This window comes from Aedes albopictus, chromosome 2 (genome assembly GCF_035046485.1).
Source record: "Aedes albopictus strain Foshan chromosome 2, AalbF5, whole genome shotgun sequence".
Lineage (NCBI taxonomy): Eukaryota > Metazoa > Arthropoda > Insecta > Diptera > Culicidae > Aedes > Aedes albopictus.
The window spans coordinates 249,226,110-249,239,544 of record NC_085137.1 but is presented as its reverse complement, the minus strand read 5'-3'; the positions used below and the strand labels follow the sequence as shown (position 1 = coordinate 249,239,544).

Here is a 13,435-nt window from a genome sequence, read left to right as displayed (position 1 = left end):
CGCAAAAATAGACCTTTTGATAATAAAAAGTTGAAATCGTCAATCCAAGTGAAATATCCGTTGCGGGCCATACGAATACTATTTCGCAACGCCCGAATTTCGTAAATCCATCACGGTTTGTTGCAGTTATGGTTCGTACGACGATTCCAACAGAGAGTATTCTTGTTCATTGGACCTTAGCATAAAAGACCATAACAATGTTGTGCACATGTTTTTCTTTCAGTACAAAATGGCAAAAGGTTGATGTGACCACAGCAAATTGCAAATGCTCCATAGAAAACCAAAAAGCATCCATACAGAGTGAACATGTGTTCCATAAAAATGTGCATTGTTACCCATAAATAATTGAAAACGTTTGAAACTTTATAGAAAATGTACCGTACCGGTAAAACATAAAATTTTCTCATTGAAAATAAAATTTTGTATCAATAAATAATACTGGAATGCTCCATGATAAAAAAAAAAAAGCAAATGATCCAGAATACCCAAGAATACCCAAGTAACTATTCCGCACTATTATTCGTCTTGCATGCTAATACAGGTATATCTTGATTTAGTGGACACTTCAATTTTCAAAATGTCTATAAAATCTTATTTTATATAAAATTGAAGCAAATTTTTTTTGCCATTGCGTTATGAAAACGTCAACTTTTCAATTAGCAAAACAACGATGGAACGGTCTATATGAGTACGAAGCCGTTTATGTTGTACAAAATAAAACGCAAATTAAAGAAAAATGTTCATTTGTCTGATTTTATAAGATTTGTTGTGTTAAAGAAGCATGGTTGCATATTATCTTGTTAATTCACACTATTCTCACTTCTTTCGTGCTTGTATTCCTATTGTGGTAAATTTTGTTCAAAATTCACGTTTTATGATTGTTCGCGCCCATCGGACGCTCCGGTGGAAAATGTGCCCCACTTTCCCCTACGAGATTGAACGGCGTCACTCGCGCTCCCACAAACGTAAACTCGGCGACAGCGCGGGACCACTCACCACCGACGATGATGATTGATGATGACAGCTGCGAGCGAGCGCGCGTCAACGTGGTGCGCATGCTGCGAGTGAGTGACCGTGAGTGACTTCCATCTGGCAGTGCAGCCAGATCGACGGAAGGTTCTGGAATGTTTTATTTGGGAATGTTGTGGAAAATTCTAGATGCACTCTTGGGTGCTATATAAGGAGAGCACCAATCCCGACAGTCGAAACAGTCGGCGAAGTAGAAGTGTATAAGCGTTTGCGTGGCTTCAACAACGCAAAGTTTAGTGCAATAAAGTAAAGTGATTAAGTTTAAACCCGTGTGTTCTTTCTTGCGAGAAAGAAATTCCCCGTTTGAGGCACTGCGGCGTCTCAACATTTGGTCCTTCGTGCCGGATCAACGGAGGATCCCTGTGTTCCGTGGCATCCCGAGGTCTTGTGAGACATTTTCCCGCCCGGAATACCGAAGGAATCCAACGCTACCCGCTTGAGGCATTGCGGCGCCTCAACATTTTGGTCCTTGGAGCCGGATTAACGGAGGATTTCTGGTACCCCAGGTCTTGCGAGACTCCATCCCGCCAGAAATCCAAGAGCTTCCCGTTTGAGGCACTGCGGCGCCTCAACATTTGGTCCGTCCGAACCGGATTCAGTGCCCGTGGAGTGGAACCGGCCTACAGTCCCCGGTTCTATATCGAAGCGAGGAACCCCTGCCGGTCAGCGAGCCGACCGGAGCCAACGACACCTTGCCGCCGGCAAGGATACCAACCCGTCGAGGCCTTCTGCTGATTTGAGGAGCAATCAGTGGAAGCAGGACCCTATCCCTGGAGACCGCCGGTCAACAAGGGATCGGCACAAGTGAGTAGTTCCTCTGGTCAACAAGGAGACCAGCCGAGGATCCCTGTCGGTCTGTGAACGATCGGCACAAACGGTGACTTCTTTGCCGCCGGCAAAGACACCATCCCATCGGAGAATTTCTACCGATCGACGAGTCGGTCGGTCCCAACGAAGATATCTGCTGGTCGAGGAAAGATCAGTGGAACCGAGATCCTTTCCCCTGGAGGATTTTACGCTGGTCAGCGAGGAGATCGGCACCAGCGAGTTGTTCCCCTGGTCAACGAGGCGACCAGTCGAGGAATCCCTGCCGGTCTGTGGACGATCGGCACCAACGGTGACTGCTTTGCCGCCGGCAAAGACACCATCGAAAGGTTCATACCGATCGACGAGTCGCTCGGTCTCAGCGAAGCTTTCTGCTGGTCGAGGAGCGATTAGTGGAAACGAGACCCTTTCCCCTGAAGGATTTCCGCCGGTAAGCGAGGAGATCGGCACTAGTAAGTTACTCCCCTGGTCATCGAGGCGACCAGTTGAGGAAACCCTGCCGATCTGTGGACGATTGGCACCAACGGTGACTTCTTTGCCGCCGGCAAAGACACCATCCCATTGGAAGAATTCTACCGATCGACGAGTCGGTCGGTCACACCGAAGATTTCTGCTGATCGAGGAAAGATCAGTGGAACCGAGATTCTTTCCCCTGGAGGATTTTCCGCCGGTCAGCCAGGAGATCGGCACCAGTGAGTTGTTCCCCTGGTCAACGAGGCGACTAGTCGAGGAATCCCTGCCGGTCTGTGGACGATCGGCATCAACGGTCGGTGACATCCTTACCGCCGGTGAGGACACCAGTGTATCGAAGAGTCTGTCGGCCGCAGCGAAGCATCCTGCTGGTCATCGAGGCGACCAGCCGAGGAATTCTGCTGGTCAGTATACGACGAGCATCAAGAGTGACATCTTTGCCGCCGGCAAAGACATCAACGAGAAGATTTCCTGCCGATCATCGAGGTCATCGGCCCCAGAAGAAGTGTTTCCCTGGTCAACGGGCGAGAGGATCTACCGCCGGTCAGTGAACGATCGGCACTGGTTGTGTCATTCTTGCCGCCGGCAAGACCACCAAGAAGACAAAGTTATACCGGTCAGCGAGCCTTGCGATCGGTGCCGTAAAAGCCTTCTGCTGATTGAGGAGGTATCAGTAGAAGCGGAACCGCCCCTACAAATCATCGAGACACCAAGGAGAAGATCTCCCGCCGATCAGTGAGGCGTTCGTCCCTAACAAATCGTTCTCCTGGTCAACAAGGTGACCAGTCGAGGATCTCCGCCGGTCAAAGTAGATCGGCACCGTCGGTGAATTCCTGCGTGGTCACCTAAGAGAGGACTTGTCAACCAACCACCAATCGTCGAAGTGAAGTGTACCCGAACCAAGTGAAGCATTCGAGATGAGACACCGCACACCGGAATTTGAGGACCCCGTCATGCATGAGACACAGCTGCTCATGCATCTCCGTGAACAGGTCACGCGGAAGATCCGATACGTCATCGGAAACCTGGTGGAGGCGAACCACGACCCGTCGAAGATAAGATCATCGCTCCTGCGGGTGTACGAGAAGAAGCTAGGCACGTGCTACCAGGAGTACGCTAAGCTTCACCAGGAGATCTTGGACCGGATCCCTGCATCGGAGTTCAAGGAACAGGAAGAGCTGCAAATGGACTTCGACCGGCTACACATCGAAGCGCTGCTAAGGATAGAGAAGCTATCCGCGAGCTTGGCTGGTGAGTACCAACTCAGCGAGAGTGAGTGTCGTGTTTTGGAAAGCTTCCAAAGCAGGCAGCGGTCAGAGCTCGCTCAGGAAAAGCTCTCTGACCAGTCCAACGTGGTACCGTCGGATCACGTTGCGACGAACGTCAACAACGTGGAATTCGCTCAGGGAGAGCGTTCGAATCGGTCCAGTGTGACGCCAACAAATCACACTGTGACACCTACCCAGCCACCAGCCAAGTCGCAATCGATAGAGTGCCGACTTTTTGGTAGCCTCTATAACCGGCATCAGGTGAAGTCCACCTCAGTAGAACTCTTCGGCTCATCCAGTCTAGAGCCGCCGGCAATCTCTGAGACGTCCAAAGACGAACCGAATAACGTTTACAGGGAACACGATAGGTCGTCCTGTACGAAGGAACCGCGTCACACAACGAGATGTGGCGTACCATGCAGTAAAGATCGACAAGGCGTGGATTGGAAGCGGACTTCCCTCCGGACAGAGTTGACACCGACGAAGCAATCCAGCCATTCATGTATGCCGTTATCGAGTGGCACTGCGATACCCATTCAGGAAATCCAACCAGTCAGCGAGGATTGGAGACCTTCTGGAAGAACGCCACAGATTCACGACCAATCGCAGTGTGGTCGCGAGGAGCTCTCCGACGCGTCCAGGGTAGTGCCATCGACTCAGAGAGTGCGATCAGACCACCAACCGAAGAATGCTCAGAAGGAGCACTGCAAACCGGTAAGTGCCCGGAACCATCGCCAGTCGGAGTCCGCTCGGGTGGAGCACTTCGGTTCACCAAGTCACACTGCTGAATCTGATGGGTCATCAGCCCGAGACCTACTGCATGACGTGGATCATCAGCATCACTTGGAGTGTGTTAAGGAGGAGCACTCCCGACAACCAAGTATGGGACCACATCCAAACATCCATTCTGCGACATCCGTCGAGCATCCGGAATCCGCTCGGAAGGAGCATTCCAAGCTGACCAGTTTCAAGCAGCTACGTCGAGTGGAGACTAGCACTGAGACTGTGACAGTGGCAGTCGTGAAGTACCCAGAGCTTGCTCAGGAGAAGCTCTCTGGTCCGTCCAGTGTGGAACAGCCCGTTCACACTGCGACATTCTACGTAGGATCCGACTTCCCCCAGAGAATGCAGACTAGATCGTCCGGAATGGAGCTGACGAACCACGCCTCATGTACCATAGAGTCCATGGCAAGCACGAGAGAGTCAGAGTCCGCTCAGGAGGAGCTCTCTGATTTGTTCTGCGTAGAATACCCTCTGCGCACTGCGACATCCGCCGTGGAACCAGAGTCCGCTTACACGGAGCATTGCAAGCTGTGTAGTGATGACCTGCCAGATTCCACTGCAGAAAAGTCGAGACACATGGAGACCGCTCAGGATGAGCGTTTCAAGCTGTCGCACGTAAAGCCATTGTGTGGTGCAACAGCTGCAATCCAATGGGAGATCGATCTTGACAAACCAAGGCTGCTGTTGGACGAAAAACCATCGTTCGCGACAGTCATCCACCAAGTGGAGTCTGCTCTAGGGGAGCCCTCCAAGCCATCAACATGTGTGATACCTCTAGTTATCCCAGCGATGTTTTCCAAGGGGTCCGAGATGAAGACCATGGAGTGTGGATCTGTTACAGCAGACAGCGTGAAGGTGGCTCCAAACACTGCTGTACGTGTCACGGTTTTTGGCAGTAACAGCGAGAAGGGAAAGTTCCGCGACCTTCAAAGACTGAAGGTCACGAAGAAGTGGCACACCAAGCAATCGAAACCACCACCAAGGACTTCTGCGAATGTTTCGAGGACAGCTCTGGTGGGCGAGCACATCAGTGCGGAAGCTTGCTCTGAGATGACCGTTGAGCAACTCAGCCCATCCAAGGAAGGACACGCTGGATTATCCAAACTGATGGAGATATCTTGTGTCAAAGTGCCCACCAAGTGTCACCCTCAACCACCACGACGAGGACGGAGCTTAGGAAAGATTCCGATGAGTAGACTACTGCTTCAAATGCATTGCAGAGAAGACAACCGTCACGCGATGCCGTTGCTTCGACAGGAATGCTTCCAGCCCGGGGGCAGTATGTTCGCGCCCATCGGACGCTCCGGTGGAAAATGTGCCCCACTTTCCCCTACGAGATTGAACGGCGTCACTCGCGCTCCCACAAACGTAAACTCGGCGACAGCGCGGGACCACTCACCACCGACGATGATGATTGATGATGACAGCTGCGAGCGAGCGCGCGTCAACGTGGTGCGCATGCTGCGAGTGAGTGACCGTGAGTGACTTCCATCTGGCAGTGCAGCCAGATCGACGGAAGGTTCTGGAATGTTTTATTTGGGAATGTTGTGGAAAATTCTAGATGCACTCTTGGGTGCTATATAAGGAGAGCACCAATCCCGACAGTCGAAACAGTATCATTTGACCCGGCAAACGGTCAAGAAGTAGTGAAGTGTACAAGCGTTCGCGTGGCTTCGACAACGCGAAGTAGAAGTGTATAAGCGTTTGCGTGGCTTCAACAACGCAAAGTTTAGTGCAATAAAGTAAAGTGATTAAGTTTAAACCCGTGTGTTCGTTCTTGCGAGAAAGAAATTCCCCGTTTGAGGCACTGCGGCGTCTCAACAATGATGTTTATCTTAACTATAACGGTTATTTTCAAACAAATCAACCCAAGTTCAGCTTACTTGCAAATTTCTTACCATATCATCATTAAAATTGTATTGTTTCAGTCTTAGTATATCCATTTGGTACACACTCAATTTGAAATGCCGGGATCTCAGCATTTTCTCAAACTTTCGCCGAGATCCGCACAGCCGAGCGCTCGGCAAACAATAACATAACCGAGATCTCAGCAACTTTGACAGTTCATAACTAAGGTTCGGCAACTGCTTTGCTGAGAATCAGCTAACAAATGCAGTTTTAACTAAGATATCAGTTTTTGAGTTTGCTGACTAGTCGGCTGTGCGCGGAAAGCCGAGCCCGCGAATATTTTTAAGTGTGTACAATACTTGGGATAAAAACTCAAAATTTAACGTTTTGAACTGTATTTAGCTACCATAGAATGCGAACCACTTCGAATTTTTTTCTTGCGTGCCGGATTTCAGAAAACAGAAGTGTTCTGCTAGGCTTTTGAAAACAAATAGAAAGAAACGTTATTCTAAACCATATGCTTTATTCAATCAGTATTATGTGACCCTTCAATTCATGCATTTATTTTGAAAATATGAATTACAGATGTGAAAAAAATGTGTTTTCTAAATTTGTATTTTGTATGAGTACTTATTGGACACTAGGGTGGCTCAAGATTGTATGGCAAAACCACATGTCAAAAAGTTAGATGGGCCCCATTTTCATTTCGTTTTATATGACGCCACGATGCTCTGGTCAAATTTTCAGCTAAATCCGTTAACATTTGGGCGGTGCTATACTCGTTTGAAGTTTGTATGGGCGTTTATATAGGAAAACATCGTGTTTTACAGTTTTCTTCTGAGGGGTTCAAATTTCCCTTAAAACACGTAATCGATCCTATAGAAATATAGCCTGGGATATGCCGAAAAACTTTGTCGAAGACCGCAACGTGATCAGACTCTTGCGAAAAAAGCTATAGCCTAGACAGTACGGGCCCATTTGATGAGATTTTATTGCTATTGTTATTCCTTTACATGTTAAATGTTAAGCACCACCAGATATCTTTTCTTACAAGCTTCGGATGACTTTGCGGTCTTCGACAAAGTTTTTCAGCACATGTGAAACTATAGTTCTATATAATCGGTTATGTGTTTTAAGTAAAAATAATGCCCCTCATGAGAAAAATGCTAAAAACGATGTTTTTCCATATAAACTCCCATACAAACTTCAAATGAGTTTAGCACCGCCCTAATGTTAACGGATTTAGCTGAAAATTTGACCAGAGCATCGTGGCGTCATATAGAATGAAATGAGAAGGGGGCCCATCGAACTTTTTGACATGTGGTATTTTGAGCCATGCTATTGTACACGGTGTACTTTTATTCAAAACAAAAGTGCCGGTAAGTACTACTTTTCGATAATTGTGTGCTGCTTTTCAGCACTTTTCAACACTATTGCCAACATACATTTTTAGTGCATTTTCGAGTGTATTAAGAATAGCAGGATGAATTACATGTTAAACATAGTTGATCAGGCAAGTCTCATTGGATAAATGTACGACTCGTGCTGAAAAAAAATCATCATTTTGCAACTTGTTGCATAAATGGCTATTTTAATGAAATTCTACACCAAAATGTACCAAAACATATAAAAACTGCATGCAAACTGAGTTTTTGAAAAAGGCTCAGAGTTCTTGGCATACATTTTTTATTTTCGCAAAATTAAACAAAAAAACAACAATCTCGCTAGCTGGTTACGAGCTATTTTTTTTTGTCTCCAAAAATATGTATGGTTGTTCGAATGAGTGTAATCAGTTTCGTACCTTTTAATTCCGCCCTATGTTGCTTATCCTTTGACAGATACGCGTATTTCGACTACCACTTGTAATCTTCCTCAGTGTCAGTTATCCACTGATAACTGGATAACTGACACTGAGGAAGATTACAAGTGGTAGTCGAAATACGCGTATCTGTCAAAGGATAAGCAACATAGGGCGGAATTAAAAGGTACGAAACTGATTACACTCATTCGAAGAGGGTATTCTGCTTAGAGGGTTCGAAAAGTCGGTACAAGATGTATGGTTGATTCAAAAGTCAATACTTTGAGCAATGGACATACACAATAACGTTATTTGCATTAATGTCCTAAAAAAATCAAAAGGTTCAAAAATTTTCTCATAAAATGTTTCCGAGAATTTACCCTGAAATACCTATATGAATTGATTCTCCTGGAATCCCTTCTGAAATGCTCAAGTGGAATTAAGAGATTCGTGACAAGCACTTGATAGAGCGTGGTTAATGGTTGTGCTGTATTTGCCGAATGATCTTTCTGTACAAATAGTGCAGGTTTGTGCCGCTATCTACAGTGGTTTTTCGATTTTACCACGGTCAAAAAAAAAACAATTCCCGTGAATTCTGCGAAACCGTGATTTTAGCGAAATGAAAAAAAAAGTGAATTTTATTCAAAAAATCGGAAAACTACAACACTTTTAAATCGTTATTCACACGCTTGAGCACAGTCCGTAAACTACGTAGACTCATTTTGGGTAATCTGAGACGCCCTCCCCCCTCGTAGACTTTCGTTCATACAAAATTTAAAACAATGTATGGACTGCAAGCTTTGGACAGATGTCCATTTTTTTCCTGAAATGGGAAATGCACAATGACTGAACATCACTATAATTGTATTTTATCATTTATGATTTTTTTACACATACAGTACATAAAAGCTAGTGAGGACTTGAGATATAAATACATTAGTTTAAATTCACTTTGAGGCATTAAAACTAACGAACGGATGAATCGATCAGCATAATTTTTGCACGGTACGATCTGTCTTTAGAGTGGCAATGTTTATAGGAAAAGTTATGAAAATCATCTGAAAAAGCCTTAAAAATGTAAAAATACTGATTTATATTAGCCAAAAAGAAATTCAACATGATCAAGAGTGAAGTGCTGCAATAAGCTCAACAGTTGTCCAACCACCACAGCTTGGCAAAACAGTTTGCCGGGACAGCTAGTATTCAAAAAAATATACAGTTGACCAAGAATAAAATTAATTTTGCTTCTTTTTTTGGTAGTTGTATTTTTAATTGTTTTTATTGTGGAACAGGGAAAAGCCCCTGGGAGTGAAATTCTTTCTATCGGAATCTCTTCTCCCAAAGGCATAAAACCTCCTCTTCTTTTCATATATCATTTACAATTCATGGCACACTTCCAGTGAGAAAGTTTCTCTTTGAAGGAAGTGTTTTAACTTATGCTTAACTTACAATAATTACAAAATTCAAAATATAAATAAAAACAAACTGTATAAATAAATATAAACAAACAATTCAATTGGAATTCGGGGTTCCTCCGGATGATGGACTCTAGATGATCAGTAGTTGTCTGCCGTAGTCCAGAAGAGCATCTCACATGTGGGGAAGCAGCATGAATACAGCGCGGAGCAGATGGTACGCATTCAATTCTGGAAACAGTCATCGACTTTATTAGGCGCGCAGTATCAAAAAGCTTCGACCTGACATATACTAATTCGATACCTAACAAAACAGCAGCCATACGAGCTGTATGGCTGATAAGCCAGAAAGTCGTTGAAACGGAAGCTCAGTCGTGTGGCTTTCCTTATCCAGTGGAATAGTAGCTTACTTTAGGCCGATGAACCGGACGATCAACTGAAGGACGCAGCCTATGGAATCGTAGTTTGCTTTCGGCCGATGAACCGGACGAACAACCGAAGAACGTAGAGCGGCAGACGTGCGTTGTAGATTTCCACTATTCGGCGTGCCACCGTACGCGGATAACAAGAGAGCGTGGAGTGGCGCAGCGTAGCAGGGTGAAGTTGCAGACGGCACAAGATATGCACAGTTCTGGAACCAGTCATTGACTTGATTAGGCGCGTAGTATCGAAGGCTTCGGCCGGATATATACCAGTTCGTTACCTGACAGAACAGTAGCTTTCATCCGACTGACCAGCCTGTGGAATCGTAGTTTGCATTCGGTCGATGAACCAGACGATGAACTGAAGAACATTGAGCGGCAGACGTGCGTTGTAGCTTTCCTCTATTCGGCGTTCTTCCGTAAGCGGATAACAAAGGAGCGTGGAGTGGCGCAGTGTAGCAGGGTGAAGTTGCAGACATCACAAGATAATGCAGTTCTGGAACCAGTCGTTGGCTTGATTAGGTGCGTAGTATCGAAGGCTTCGGCCAGACATATACCAGTTCGTTACATGACAGAACAGTAGCTTTCATTCGACTGACCAGCCTGTGGAATCGTAATTTGCATTCGGCCGATGAACCGGATGAATTTGCTATGAAATTAAGAATCCTCTTACACCCTCTCCATTCAAAGAAAGCTATTCTTGTTTCAATCTCATTGTCAATACTAATCCAGACTGTAGATAGCCTTAAAAAGCAGTTACGCAATATCATGTTTATGTTCTGTGCTTTATGTTAATTTCACAATGTTTTAGGAAAAGCGTGATAAAAACGAAACGAAAACCGTGATAAAATCGAGCGTGAATTTGGCGAGCAGTGATTAAAATGACTAGTGATAAAACCGAAACGCCACTGTACTCGATCGCTTTTTGTTGCAATTCTGCGGTGTTTAATAAAAGTAATCGAACCCACAATTTTCAACTTTATAACGACGGTCTCCGAAGAAAACTTCCCAAATCAAATCATCATGTTACAGATTATTTCAGAAAATCTGTTACCCGCTTGCTCACCGAGGCTAGGAAAAGGTGACAATTACAGGGTCGTTTACCTTAGATCTCAACACTACACGCTCGCAGAGGTACTCACCTGTAGTAGGAGCTACACATGCACGTGTGTTGCGCGACACGTGCCCACCAATGTGACAAGGTGGAATGAATTGCCAAACAGTGCCGTACCTAGGGGGGGGGGGGCTCAAAAGCTGGCGGAAGAAAAGATGTTTTGCCGAAACACAGTAGGCGAGGCCTGATGACTCCCTTTTGAGTCCGATATGGCGAAACAAAGGGAAAAAGTGGTGGAGAAATCTAATGGACAGTTGAATCTTGAACGGAATGTGCTACCTACAAATCAATTTAGTTTACATGCTATTTATTGGCCAATTATGGCATTTTGAGTGACGTCACAACGTATGAATGGGGTACTTGCCGGTTCTGGAATGGCGGTGAATGGCGGAGGTAGCGGTGGTGGTGGGTTTCTGGTGGTCGCTGGCGTGTCCACCGACAGCGGGGCGTAGATGGAAGCTCTTGGTGGCCGCCGTTGGTGCGGGATGAAAGTCGAGGCTGCAGATCACTTCTGGAAACCGCCGCTTGGGGGGGCGAGCTCCTGGTGGCCGCCGTCGGGCGGATGACGGTGACTGACAGTTGGCTGGTGTTTCTTTGTAGGCTGAATTCGCGAGTTCCAGCGTGAATCCAATGGTCCCAATCGGATCACAGGATATTCGTAGGAGAACTGCTTGGTAGGTGTGGTTTCTCGATCGACCGGACAATGGTCGATGATAATGGCGGGGCGTAGTTGGCGGGGAGCGAGGCAACTTGGCAGGATATGCGAATGGTCGACAAGATGGTGGTGATTCGGCTCTCCACAGTGGCCGAACAATGGAATACACGGCCGGCGAACCACGTGTCGGGCGCTTTTCCCAATTCTGTCCTAAAACTGGCGTGTCGGGTCACTTTTCGGTGCGCTCTTTCGGGAAAATGGCCGAGGGGATCCTGTCGAAGAAAACGGCGCTCTTGCTCCGCCAAGAAGTAATAGAAAAGAAAAAGGCCCACCAGAAGGACCTACCCCATCATTAGTCTCTAGTGACGTCACTTTCACGTTTTTACCAAAAGGCTCAATGTAACCGCTTAATTAACTTTTTCTTCACAATTTTCTTCGCACGAAATCTGCTTCTCACAAATTAACAAAAAGTTTAACAATACCTATTCAAATACAATAGAAACAATATCCCATTTTATAATTCTTCTTCACACCTCATTTCCATCTTCTTCTCACTAACCTTATACAATAATTTTGCACCACTAACTTCTTCTAACCTTGCATGCTGTATTTTTGTACTTAACTATGCATGCGATTCTGAAAAGATTGAACTAAAATTAGAAATCTTCACCACTAACAATTTTTCACAACTCACAAAAAAATTAACTATTACTTTTCCGACGCGCACTGCTATTCCGACTAGTGTTTCGGACAGAATAATCTCTTCGCGCCGATAGCTGAGGTTTTTAATAATCTAAATGGTCCGACCGAGCACGAAAAAAACCGAACATAGTAATGCTCTTCCAGTTTGGCAACACTTCCACCATGATTCATCCATGGGCACATGATGAACGTCTGGCGAGCTTTTATTTTTTTGCTCGCGCTCACACTACTGCAAATAAAGTGCGACTCTGTAGCGTATTGGTGTTGAGACCCAATCGGTACTCACTCTTTATGCCGACAAGAGGAAAACACCCGCTCGCATAGGTGAGTGGTAGACACGGTGGGCTTGCGGGAGGAGGAAAATACCTTGCGGTGGAGCTGCAAGTAGCAATTGGAACCGCCGGTTACAAATCTTCCCTCTGTTCCTCCAAAAGTGTCACAAAGAAACGTGCGCTACGTCAGCGGGGTGAGCGTCAGCTAATGCACGAAGAAGGTTACGAAATCTGGCATGAATTGCTTAACCAGTTCATCAATGATTTTTTATAAATCATTTCAGAGATTGTTTGAGATCGCCCAGGGATTACTTCAGAAACTCATCTGGATATTTATTCAAACATTTCTCTAGGCATTCGTTTGGAAAATGTTTTGGAGATTCCTTCAAAAAATCTACCAGAAAGTTCTTCAGACATCCTTCTTCTAAAAAAATCCAAAAACCAAAAATTCTATCAAAGCATCTGCATGATTTACTTCCTCATGATTAAATTTCTCCGTTTTTAGAAATTTCACCAGGGATTCTTTCAAAAAAACATTCAGAGTTTTCTTCAGAATTTTCTTTAATCGTTATTCAATTTTTTTGCAGAGATTCCGATAATAAAACTTTCAGCGATGCCTTCAGAAACTATTCCTGAACTTTTCAGAAAATGTTTCAAAAATTCCTCCAAAAAATTGTATTGGGGTTACTTTGGAAATTCTTCCAAGGATTCCACCAGTAATTCCCACAGCAAATACCAATTTCTTCAGAAATTCTACTAGGGATTCCTCCAGAAGTTTCACAACTTTCTGTCAGAAAAACTTATTGAGGTTTCTTTAAAAAAGATGTGAGATT

General features: G+C 45.3%; 1 protein-coding gene and 1 long non-coding RNA gene across 3 annotated transcripts in view; both read right to left on the bottom strand.

The window, feature by feature from the left end:
- Positions 1 to 13,435, bottom strand: part of LOC109424163 (E3 ubiquitin-protein ligase TRIM9) — a 540,509-nt gene that overhangs the window by 226,059 nt on the left and 301,015 nt on the right. The window lies entirely within an intron of this gene.
- Positions 10,914 to 12,729, bottom strand: LOC134287080 (uncharacterized). The gene is made up of 3 exons (XR_009997003.1): positions 12,323 to 12,729; positions 12,188 to 12,264; positions 10,914 to 12,110 (listed from the first exon to the last, which is right to left on the bottom strand). It is a non-coding gene; the product is annotated as an uncharacterized LOC134287080 (long non-coding RNA).